The following is a 12,298-nucleotide window of genomic DNA, read 5'->3' as shown; positions in this document are numbered from 1 at the left end:
AGGTTTATTTTAGAGCTCACTTGGCTACATTATGATATAAAAAAACCAACCAAACCCACTGCCATAGAGTTGATTCCGACTCATAGCGAACCTATAGGACACTGCCTATTTAAACCAACGAGTTGATCCTGACTCACGGTAACCCTGCAGGACAGAGTAGAACTGCCCCATAGGATTTCCAACACTGTAATCTTTACATAAGCAGACTGCCACATCTTTCTCTTGAGGAGTGGCTTCTGGGTTTGAATGGTCGACCTTTAAGTTAGCAGCCAAGCACTTACCCATTGCACCACCAGGGATCATTACAGAGTATTTCAGCCTTTCGATAACATGTCATACAAGGAATGGAGCCTAGTGCTGGGAACATAATTGTCCCCCTACTGATATTAACCTTTATAATTACTATTATATAATTATCATATATAATATATTCTGAAAGATATGGAGAAAAAGAGACAGCTCTGAAAGCTGATATCTTTATTTTAAAAGAAAAAAAAAAGTAGGCACCACATTCATGCAAAAGCCAGGTACCCCACATTAGCAGGTTCACTGATGGAAAGGCATCTATCTGACGGTTCCTTCTCTCCAGCCCCCTACCCTTTGATTCTTATATAAAAACCAAGAAACCAAACCCATTGCTGTCGAGTCAATTCTGACTCATAAATACCCTACTGCTGCTGAGAATATAAACAGCAAACAAATAGGATGAACCAAAGGATCATATTCCTCATCATAATTATTCATTCTAGAAACACTGATTTAATTCCAAGTTCCAGGCAATAAGCTAGGCTCTGAGAGCCTATCTTTCCATCTTTGCATCTCCAGAAACTTTGGGCAGAGACTTTCAGAGTGGCCAGGGCCTCACACATCTGCTAACTTTATTCCAACTCTTCCCTACATGCCACAAGCCGTGCCTAACATGAACACACTCTCATTATTAATACCATTATGCAATTCTTCCATCCTTTGGGAAAAAAACTCACCCCCTGGCAAGTTCTACTCACTTACACTGAGTATGCTTTCTTAGACAACAAAGAATAAATCTACTTTCCCTTCTATATCGCAGACCTTCAATTACCAGAGACAGCCTGAGCGCTTTGTATGTGTTGTTGTTAGGTGTCATCAAGTCAATTTCAACTCATAGCAACCCCATGTGACAGAGTAGAACTGTTCCATGGGGTTTTCTGGTGCAGTGGTTAAGCACTCTGCTGCTAACTGAAAGGTCGACGGTTTGAACCTACCAGCCACCCCACAGGAAAAAGATGAGGCAGTCTGCTTTGTAAAGATTACAGCCTTGGAAACCCTATAGGGCAGTTCTACTCTGTCCTATGGGGTAGTTCTACTCTGTCCTATGGGGTTGCTATAAGTAGAAATGGCAATGGATTTGTTTTTTGTTGTTTAATCTTTACAGAAGCAGAGCACCTAGTCTTTCTCCTAGGGAGTCACTGCGTGGGTTTGAACCGCCAATCTTTCAGTTAGCAGCAAAGCACTTAACCATTGTACCATAGAACTCCTTGCTCTGCATGTACTGGGCACTTAATGCTGCAGAGTGAAAAACTCTTGTCTCCCAGATGTTCTCTTATCAAGCCACTCTGGTCCCCAGGGAAAAAGACTATCCACCATTTACGGAGCTACTTTATATCACACACAGAGACTTCCGATGGCATAGCTTAAGGAAAACAGAGAAATTTTCTGTGCTATAAAGGCTCTTTATGAACACTCTAGAAAATACTAGGCCCTGTTGAGAAAAAAATATAGCAGTAAAGCGAGTTTTCATGGCAGTGCCAAAGAGGCTGACATTCGTGAAAACTGGGCGGGGGGGAGGGGGCGGGGGGAAACACCTCAAAATTGTCAAACATTCTTGCTGTGGGATATTGACTTCTGCATTGAACAGTCACTACTCGGGCAGACATAAAGTTTGGAGTTTGATTGTTGTTGTTGTTGTTCTGGTTTAAAGACATTTCTTTTTCTCTCACATGAAAACTGTTGCTGCCTAGCAAGCCAGTGCCAGCAAAGCTAAATGAAGAGGATTTCAGGCTGGATTTTTTTTTTAAGAGACTTATTTTCCCATTAAATGACAAACATGCTCTAAGACTGGAAGGTTCCTTACACTCGGGGGAAAGTGGTTTGCATACTACTCACCTGGCTCTCCTTTATAGGATGACAGGGACCAACAGTGAGAAGAGGGCTAGCATGTGTGATGTTTCCGCAGCAATGGAAATGGACCAGTGGCCTGTCCCTTATCAGAAACAGTCCACATGTGGCTGCTGTTGGGACAACAGCAAGGTAGGACTAAACAGAGAATCTATTCCACCATTTACTTTGGGAGTAGGGATGCATCTTCCTAGCTTCTGGCACAAACAGGCCAGGCATATGTTAGATGGCTGGTCCCAAGGTTAACAAGGGTAATGCAATGCACAGTTTTATACTCTTTATGAGTACATGTAATTTAATATCCTGGTGATTACGGTGGACACCTGATGAAAAACATATGCCCTTCTCACCTTTACTCTTTCTAGTTTCTTCTGTAAGGGGAGGATATTAGCTATTCTGGGACTCTGCAACTTGTGTGGCAAACAGGGATATAACAAAATGTACCCATGGAACCTCTGAGCAGGAACGTGGAACATCAGCCCTTTCCAAAGGCATGACCTTCACAAACGGCTTCCATTTTAGACAAGGAAAAATGTGACACAGGCCGCCAGTCCCCATTTCAAAGGTGAAAATGCTCATTTTGACAAAGTTATAAGAATCCTCATCAAGGAAAAATTTTATGTAAATAAAATGTGATTGCCTCTTGGCACCTGGGGTCCAGCTAATCCTACAAAAAATTTCATGACAGACTGACACCAGAGAAGCACCAAAACATCATAGGCAGATGAAGCACTACACAAAGCGAACGTCATACTTATCACATTTAAAATCCAATTAAAATTCGTAACAAGGCAAAAATAATAATGAAATTTCATTTATCCAAAAGTGATTATCAGAATAAAGTGATTTGGTTGAGAGTTACATTATATATCTTACGTCACATGAATTGCCAATTTTTAAAGTATTAATATAAGGCAACAGATTTAATGAAAACCAGGTTGCTATTAATGTTTTCTTCGATGATTCTCGAATGCTCTGCAGAATCATCAAGGGCCCTTGAACAGCTAGGGGTACGGAGGAAGTCACATTATGAACAAAAATGTTTACAATATTAAAAACGTGTAAAATAGCAGAATGAGCTCAATCTACGTAGACCCTATATCCCCCAAGCGTGTTCTTTATATACCTGTTTTAAGTTCCTTAAAAGAGGTCCCCTACCTCAGATATGAACTGCAAGATAATTAGAATTTGAGAGTGATTAGCTGTACCACCACCCTTCTGTCAGTTTGTCATATTACGGTGGCGTACATGTTGCTCTGATGCTGAAAGCTACGCCACCGGTACTTCAAATACCAGCAGCGTCACCAATGGCGGACAGGCTTCAGAAGCGCTTCCAGACTACGAGACTAGTAAGAGAGGCCCAGCGATCTATTTCCAAAAATTAGCCAACGAAAACCTTACAGATCACAACAGAACACTGTCTGACTCACTTGCTTTGGACACGTCATCAGGGGGGATCAGTCATTAGAGAGGACATCATGTTTGGTGAACAGAGTGCCAACGAGGGGTTAGGAGATCCTTGGTGAGATGGATTGGCACAACAACTGCAATGATGAACTCGAATACACTGGTGATTATGGGACTGATATGGGATCAGGCAATGTTTTCTTCCATTGTACAGGAGGCCGCCGTGAGTCGGAGCGGACTCTATGGCAGCTAACAGCGGCTGTACGGATCTCAGCACTAACAGTCACACTCTGTTCTTTACTTCCCTCCCACATCTGTTCTGACGTTTTCTCTGGCTATACGCTTCTGTCATAAGAGAAAAACACACAGTAAATCTATGCCTACTGTCATCCATTCCTGAACACTCACTCATCTAAGCCCTTACAAGTTGATTTCACCTTTTGCTCTCAACAGAAATTTTACCCTAAAAGAGAGCACAGGCCACCTGCTGGTCCTCCTTCTCTCCCATCTCGTGGCAGCATCTGGCATCACTGACAATGCCTCTCGATGACACTGACACTGAACTTGTCTGGGATTCTTTTGGCTCCTCTTTTTTATCACCAACTCATAAAACCTCAGGACTCCCCAACAATATTGTTCTTGCTTTTCTCTTAGTGATGAGAAGCAAAGGCTTTCAAATCAGACAATCCTTAGTTCAAACCCAAGTGCTGTCACTTACTAGGTGCGTTCATGAGCAAGTTAATCTCTTTCCCTTCAGTTTTCTCATATATATACAAGGATAATATGTGCAATAGGGGTTTTGTGGAAACCCTGGTGGTGTAGTAGTTAAGAACTCGGCTGTTAACCAAAAGGCCAGCAGTTCGAATCCACCAGACGCTCCTTGGAAACGTTCTGCTCTGTCCTATAGGGTCAGTATGGGTTGGAATCGACTCAACGGCAATGGGTTTTTTAATGGGTTTAGGGGTTTTGTACACACACTCGCTCATATGGATAGTATTATATACATATGCAATAGAGATTTTATATGTATTTTTAACATATATATAAATATATGTAATATATAAAATATATATGTCCAGTGTATACACACACATTTGGGATTATATGAGACAGATACTCTATATAGTAGACTAAAAGCATACCACAAAATGAGCATTCAGTAAATACGTTCTTGGGCCAATTTCATATCTTTGACTACAGCTTCTTTTATACCTTTTACCCCTAAATTCTCTCACAAGATTGAGCCCCACATACCCAGTGTCTGCCAGACATATCTTGCTGGACATCTAGACAACAACTACATTTTAGTAGTTTAACCCACCCAAAAACCCACTGCCGTTGAGTTGATTCCGACTCATAGTGCCCCTGTAGGACAGAGTAGAACTGCCCCATAGAGTTTCCAAGGAGCACCTGGCGGATTTGAACTGCGGACCCTTTGGTTAGCCGCCTTACAAACTGAATTTATCTTACTCCTGCCCCAAAATCATTTTTTTCCTTCCTTTTCTTAATGACAACCATATTCCCCCAGGATCGAATCCTCAGGACCATTTATAACACCTTCCTCTGAGTTGCACCACAAATCCATTCTTGGATTTTGCCTGTTCAGCCTCACAAGATGACACTTTCCATCCATTCTCACTGCTGTGCCCTTAATCCATGCCATGTGACTTCTTACCTGGTCTTCTTCCCCTCTTCTTTCTATTTCAACCACTGCCCTCAGATTAAGTTTGCTGAAGCAGTTTACCTGAAAGCCATGAGAACTCCTGGCACCTGAAGTTCAAACATGGCATTCTAAACCTGCCCACAATTGGCACTAATCCTTCTCCAATCCCACCTCATGCCTCTCGCCCATGTTCCAACTTGAGTTGAGTTCCCAGAACTCCTTTGTGCCTCTCTAATTACATGTTCTTCTACATCTGAAATGTCCTCTTAAAGCATCTCCACCTGTTCAATCGCTGTTCTCAAAACCTATTCAAACCACCTACTCAGGAAACTTTCCAGATTTCCCACAGACGGGCTGTATGTAAACTCTCAAGTCTCTTAGCAGCTTTCTCCACATCTCTGTGTGAGCACTCACTCCCTGCATACCTTGAAGTTACTTCTGGACATTTCTTCTTCCCCCTACTGGACTCACTGTCTTCACTTCCCCCAAGTTTCACACCATGTCTGGCTCATAGCAAGCACCCATTGAAATGCACTGAATTAATGCATAACAAGTATACCTTGTTACATACAAAAGTTATGCTGCACTCACCAATTCTAGATACAGTCCCAATCTGAAAATCCTTGGAAACTTCATAATACCCTTTTCCACCTGGGTAAAGCAATTTTCTGGTTTGCAAGGGAAGAAAGACCTTGATCATATTTTTGGCCCATAAGCACATCTTTTAAAACAACATCTTAATGCATTATGTGTAAATGAAGCCAAAACATATGGATTAAGTTTCCTATAAAATACATATGGTCTTTATAAAAACAGCAAGGAGGCGAGGATAAAATGTGATCTCCAAGGCAGATTAAACCAGAGGTCTTTTTCTAACTCCAAAATTAATCTAGGGCTATTTTGCTTTAATTATATGTTTAAAGGCCTCTTCTGCTTTAGTGATTTTCCTACTTAGGGTCAACATTCTCCACATTCCTGGGGAGGAAAAATAAGTAACTGAGGAAAAGAAAATGTCTTCCTTCTACTGTCATCTTTTTTCTCGCTATTCTCCTTCACAGACACTAAGTAGGCCTCTTCTCCATTTTTCTCCTCTTTGTCTCCCTGTCCATTGTTGTAACTTTTTCCCTCTTTCATAGACTGTTCTTCTTATCCTTTCCTATCCTTACTCCCTCTCTCTTTTTCTCTTCATCCTCAAACTTTTACCAAGAGGAGTTATAACCTTCCCTCACCACTTTGGGATCAAACCTTTGGGTGGTTTATACAGGTCAGCTGTCTGGGAACCTGTGGTAACGTGGGTACGTACGTCCATATGAAGTTTTTCTGCACAACCACCTTTGCCAGTAGAAATGTCCTTCCTCACAGCAGAGTGTGGACTCTGGAGCCAAGGCCAGCTGAGCTGAACAAAGAGCTAGGAGTGAGAATGAAAGTGTACAAGGAAGAAACTCAAGAGAAGAAGTAATGGGGAAATTAAGTCCTCAGAAAGGTGAACTAAGCCAAGCTAACAGCACCCCCTCCCCAAATGCAACCCTCCCCTCCCAAACCTAAAGCCACGCATGTGGTAAAGAATGGGAAACTCCATGTCCTGTCTCCCCTTCTCTTGACCAGAAACCTTGGTACTTTAAGATCAGTTGTAAGTCACAGCACTATCTCACCACAAAAAAGAAGAGAAAGAAAATTGAAAACCCACTACTTAACTCTATAAAGCACCATCTCTGAGTGCAGGCTCACTTCTATCTGCTCTCACTATTACAGCTGCCTCACCAGCGCCGCTTGAAAATTCCTGTAAGATTTATTACCGAGGTGAAAGTGGCAGCATCTGCTTCCCAACAGAAAATCTCCTGTACTTGTCTTCCCAGCTTCAAATAAGGGAAGAAAACAGAAAGGTGCAGCATTAAATTGAGACCCTTTTAGCCAAGTGCAAGACCCAGGGCCAGTACTTTTCACACAGATAAATTGCATAAAAGTTCTCTAATTAGGATTTTGGAAACCCTGGTGGTTAAGAGCTACGGCTGCTAACCAAAAGTCGGCAGTTCTAATCCACCAGGTGCTCCTTGGAAACCCTATGGGGCAGTTCTACTCTGTCCTATAGGGTCGCTATGAGTCGAAATCGACTTGACAGCAACAGGTTTGGTTTTTTGGTTTAACTGGGATTTAACGGAATGATAGTTGGGCTATTATAACATTATTTCAGAGCTTGTAGTCTTAATTATCTTTCTTTCTAAAAATGAATAGTAGCCATCTTTCCATGAAGCTGTCTGGGTGGCATAGTACATACTAATGAGGTTCAATGTTGCTTGACAGGACCATAAACCAACCAAAAACCAAACCCGTTGCTGTTGAGTTGATTCTAACTCATAGTGACCCTATGAAAAGGAGGCAAAAATCTACCATCGGACGCCCCAAAAATAAAAAAACCTTCTAAAATGAGTAAACAAGCTGCTTTTACCAAACTGGTAAAGAAAATTCCTGACCAGGTTTTAAGTTTAACTTTTCAGTGGGAACAGCTGTTTGTTGTTGTTAGGTACCACGGAGTCGATTCCAGCTTATAGCAATCCATGTGTCAGAGTAGAACTGTCCCAAAGAATTTTCCTAGCTGTAACCTTTACAGAAGCAGGTCACGTCTTTCTCCCATGAAGCCGCTAGGTGAGTTCAAACTTCCAGCCTTTAGGTTAGCAGCCAAGCACTTAACCATGTGTACCACCAGGGCTCTTTAAGAACTGCTCTAGACAGGGATTGGACTGGGCTATAAGATAGAAAATGATGCTGGTGAGGAGTGAGCTTCTCAGCTCAAGTAGACACATGACACTATGTGGGCAGCTCCTGTCTGGAGGGGAGATGAGAAGGCAGAGGAGGGCAGAAGTTGGCTGAATGGATGGAGGGAATACAGGGTGGAGAGAAGCAGTGTGCTGTCTCATTAGGGGGAAAGCAACTAGGAGTACATTGCAAGGTGCATACAAATTTTTGTATGAGAAACTGACCTGATTTGTAAACTTTCACTTAAAGTACAATAAAAATTAAAAACAAGAACTGCTGTAACCAATAGCAAATGCAACTGAACCCAAGAAATGACGATCCTACAGTGCTTTGCTTAAAGGGACTTCATCTGTTTGCCTGTTTCTTTCTCACTCCTCAACCCCTTCAAAATCTACTGAATTCATTCTATAAATATTAACTGAGCATCTAATATGTCCCATTACCACCTGACTGCCCATTTTTTGTACTGTGGCAGCTTGTATGTTGCTGTGATACTGGAAGCTATGCCATACATATTTCAAATACCAGCAGGGTCACCCATGGTAGACAGGATTCAGTGGAGCTTCCATCTAAGACAGACTAGGGAGAAAGGCCCGGTGATCTTCCCAGAAAATCACCCATAGAAAACCCTACCACAACAGAATATTGCCTGATATAGTGCTGGAAGATGAGCCCCCTAGGTTGGAAGCCACTCAAAATACACAGTGACCCCCAAAATGGACTACAGTATACCAGCAACTGTGAAGATGGTGCAAGACTGGGCAACATTTCATTCTGTTGTGCATGGGGTTGTCATGAGTCACACCTGACAATAACAATACGTACCCAGTATTATTCTAAGTGAATAAAAAAGATTCCTGTCCTCAAGGAGCTTAAGCTCTGGCAGGGAGAAAGACAACAATAAATAAATAAATTACACAGCACATAGATAGGAATAGTACTATTGAAGACAGGTCCCAAAACACACTTCTACCTTCAGACTGTGGCCTGCTTTCCAAGAGGGGTTGGAACATTCAGCTCCACATTTCAGCACCTGATACATGCTTGGCACATAATGGGATCTCAAAAGCAAACAAAAAATTCTTCTAATAAGCAAATGAATGACCAAGCACTTTTAACCATTTTTAAATTCCCTATCTTACAGGCAGAAGTGAGAAAAGTGATTAACAAGGTCCTGATCTACAGTTAACAAAATGAGAAAGAAAAAAATCTAAGTTCTTGAAATAGTCTGATGTATTTTGAAAAATTCATGTATTTCCTTGATTAAAGAGAAACAAATAATAAAGACAGTTCACATTTTATGTCAGGGATCCTTAACCTGGCATCCCCAAACAGATTCATGGAGGCAGGCACGTGAGTCCCTGAGATCATCAGCACAATGCTGGGGGGTGGGGAGATGGGTGCTTTTCTGGGGAAAGAGTCAAAAGCTTCTGTCAACTTTTCAGAGGTTTGTGATCCCAAAAAGGTTAAGAAGCACAGCCCTAACAAATGAACATGTTTCTTTAAACTATATTTATTTTCTTGCTTAATAGTAAAGGTGTATCTTTATTCCTGAGCTATCTTCTTCATTTTTCTAATAGACAGAAGCTTTATTTGAGGATGAGGGCCATGGGAAAGAGGAGGCAAATAGAGGTAGTTCCTCTGAGCAAAAAGCACTGCAGGAACATCCCCAAACCTTTTTTACCCTATGTCCTCCACAAACCATCCAATCCCCACTTATAAACGAAGGTCAGCTATACTGAATGGGAACCAGCTTCTTAAGATTCTGAGTCTAAACACAAGCAGCCACAAGTCAGAACTAATGCCAGCAAAAGAAATACTCAGTTTTTGTTTTAACTATTATCAACAAAAACCCCTCATATATTAACAGAACCTTCTCCCACATTCCAGCATGAAGCTCTCTCAAGCTCTTAGTAGAGAAAGAGAAGAATCTTATAAATTGGCAGTACTTTATATATTTCACAAGTCAATCACTTTCCTAAAATTAAATCATTCCTTTTGAACGTTAACGTTCAGTCTCCTCCTTTAAGTCCTCCAGTGTTCTGCAGACAGTCACATACCATGAGCCAACTGCAAAACTGCAGGAGTACAAGCCACGAACACTCAGTATTAGATCTCCATCAACGATCTCTTCTCATTCACAGCCTGGTGTCTCTTGCTACCCTACAGCTCCCAGAGGCAATGCCCTAAGCTAAAGGGTCAACCCAACCCCAAAAGGCGACCCCTCCTCATCCCTTCCTTGAGGTACTTTAGCTTGCGCCCGGTAGATGCTTAGAGCAGCTAACATCTACTGAGCTCTTACCATGTATCAAGCACTGTGCTACCTACGTTACCTGTATTATCTAATTAACATTCACAACAAAGCTACGAAGTATGTTGGGGAGCTAGGACTTTGTCTAGGCAGTCTGATTATGGAGCCTGAATTTGTGACTACTGTGCTAAATTCCCTTCCAAGGAACAGACCCAGATTCCACTCTAAACCCTAAAAAAACAGGCAACATGATGGTGGTCATTCATCTTGGCAGGAGAGTAAATGAGGCTGAAGGGAGTTTTACTCCAATTGATGGCAACCACACAGGCACACCTGTTCATTTCTGTAATGCCTATAGCTGTTTTTGGAGTCCCTGAGTGGTGCAAATGGTTAGGTACTGGGCTACTAACTGAAAAGTTGTAGGTTCAAGTCCACCCAGAGGTGCCTTGGAAGTGAGTCCTGGTGATCCACTTCCAAAAGGTCACAGCCTTGAAAACCCTATGCAGTACAGTTCTACCATGTAACACATGGGACTACCATGAGTCAGAATCGACTCAATGGCAAGTGGTCGTGGCTGTCTCCATGCTACAATGACAGAACTGAGTAGTTGCTATAAACACTGTATGGCCTACAAAGTGAAAAATACTTACTTTCTAGACCTTTACAGAAAAAGTTTTCTGATCTCTGCTCTAGATCTGTAATTTTCAACCCTGGCAAACCATCAGAATCACCTATGTGGATCTTTTAAGTGGCTACCTGTTATTGTTAGGTGCCGTCGAGTATGTTCTGACTCATAGCGACACTATGTACAACAGAAAGAAATACTGCAGGGTCATTCGCCATCCCCACAATCGTCGTTATGCTTAATCCCATTGCTGCAGACACTGTGTCAATCCACCTCGTGGACAGTCTTCCTCTTTTTCACTGACCCTCTACCAAGCATGATGTCCTTCTCCAGGGACTGATCCCTCCTGGTAATATGTCCAAAGTATGTGAGACGTAGTCTTGCCATCCTCGCTTCTGAGGAACATTCTGATTGTACTTTTTCCAAGACAGATGTGTTCGTTCTTTTGGCAGTCCATGGTACATTCAATATTCTTCTTCGACACCACAATTCAAAGGCGTCAATTCTTCTTCAGTCTTACTTATTTATCGTCTAGCTTTCGCATGCATATGAGACGATTGAAAACACCACAGCTTGGGTCAGGCACACCTTTGTCTTCAAGGACATATCTTTGCTTTTTAACACTTTAAAGAGGTCTTTTGCAGCAGGTTTGCCCAATGCAACGTGTCTGTTGATTTCCTGACTGCTGCTTCCATGGGTGTTGATTGTGGGTCCAAGTAAAATGAAATCCTCTCCCTTCCCATTTCCTTCATACCAGAAATAAATTGGCAATACAATATAAGAAGCCTAGAAAACCCAACCTCCTTAAAAAATATTTCCCAGTTATTTAGGTTAATAGGGACAGATTCCCGGGAGTTCGGGAGACAGTTATTCACTCTTTTATGTGAAGTGTTTTATTTATAATTTACCCCTCACTGTGCTTAGACTGGAGCCCTGGTGGCACAGTGGTTAAGTGCTTGGCTGCTAACCAAAAGGTCGGCAGATCATATCCTACAGCCGTTCCTTGGAAGCCCTATGGGGCAGTTCTACTCTGTTCTATAGGGTCGTTATAAGTCGAAATCGACTCAACAGCACCGGGTGTACCCTTACACGTAGGAGCCCAGGAGGCACAATGGCTAACCAAAAGTTCAGGGGGTCAAACTCACAGGGAGCTCTGCAGAAGAAAAGACTGGCAATCTGCTCCCATAAAGATAACAGTCTAGAAAACCCTATGGGGCAGTTCTATTCTGTCCCATGGGGTCAAAATTGGCGTGATGGCACACAAGGACAATAGCACCTTTATATGTGAAAATAGGAGGGTATGTAGGTAGAATAAACCTTTCCCGTTGGCAGGGAGGGGAATGACACATGGAGATGATCATTTTTATAACCACCGAGCACAGAAGGAGAATGGTTCTCCAACGATAAAGGAGAAAATAACAGTATTTTGGGAAACAGACTACAA

The 12,298-nt window shown here is 42.1% G+C and overlaps 1 protein-coding gene across 5 annotated transcripts in view; it reads right to left on the bottom strand.

Annotated features, from left to right (window-relative positions):
• Positions 1 to 12,298, bottom strand: part of ARHGAP10 (Rho GTPase activating protein 10) — a 366,346-nt gene that overhangs the window by 102,162 nt on the left and 251,886 nt on the right. The window lies entirely within an intron of this gene.

This window comes from Loxodonta africana, chromosome 13 (assembly GCF_030014295.1).
Source record: "Loxodonta africana isolate mLoxAfr1 chromosome 13, mLoxAfr1.hap2, whole genome shotgun sequence".
NCBI classification, from domain to species: Eukaryota; Metazoa; Chordata; class Mammalia; order Proboscidea; family Elephantidae; genus Loxodonta; species Loxodonta africana.
Note: the sequence above shows the minus strand (reverse complement) of the source record. Positions and strands in the feature narration are given on the sequence as shown.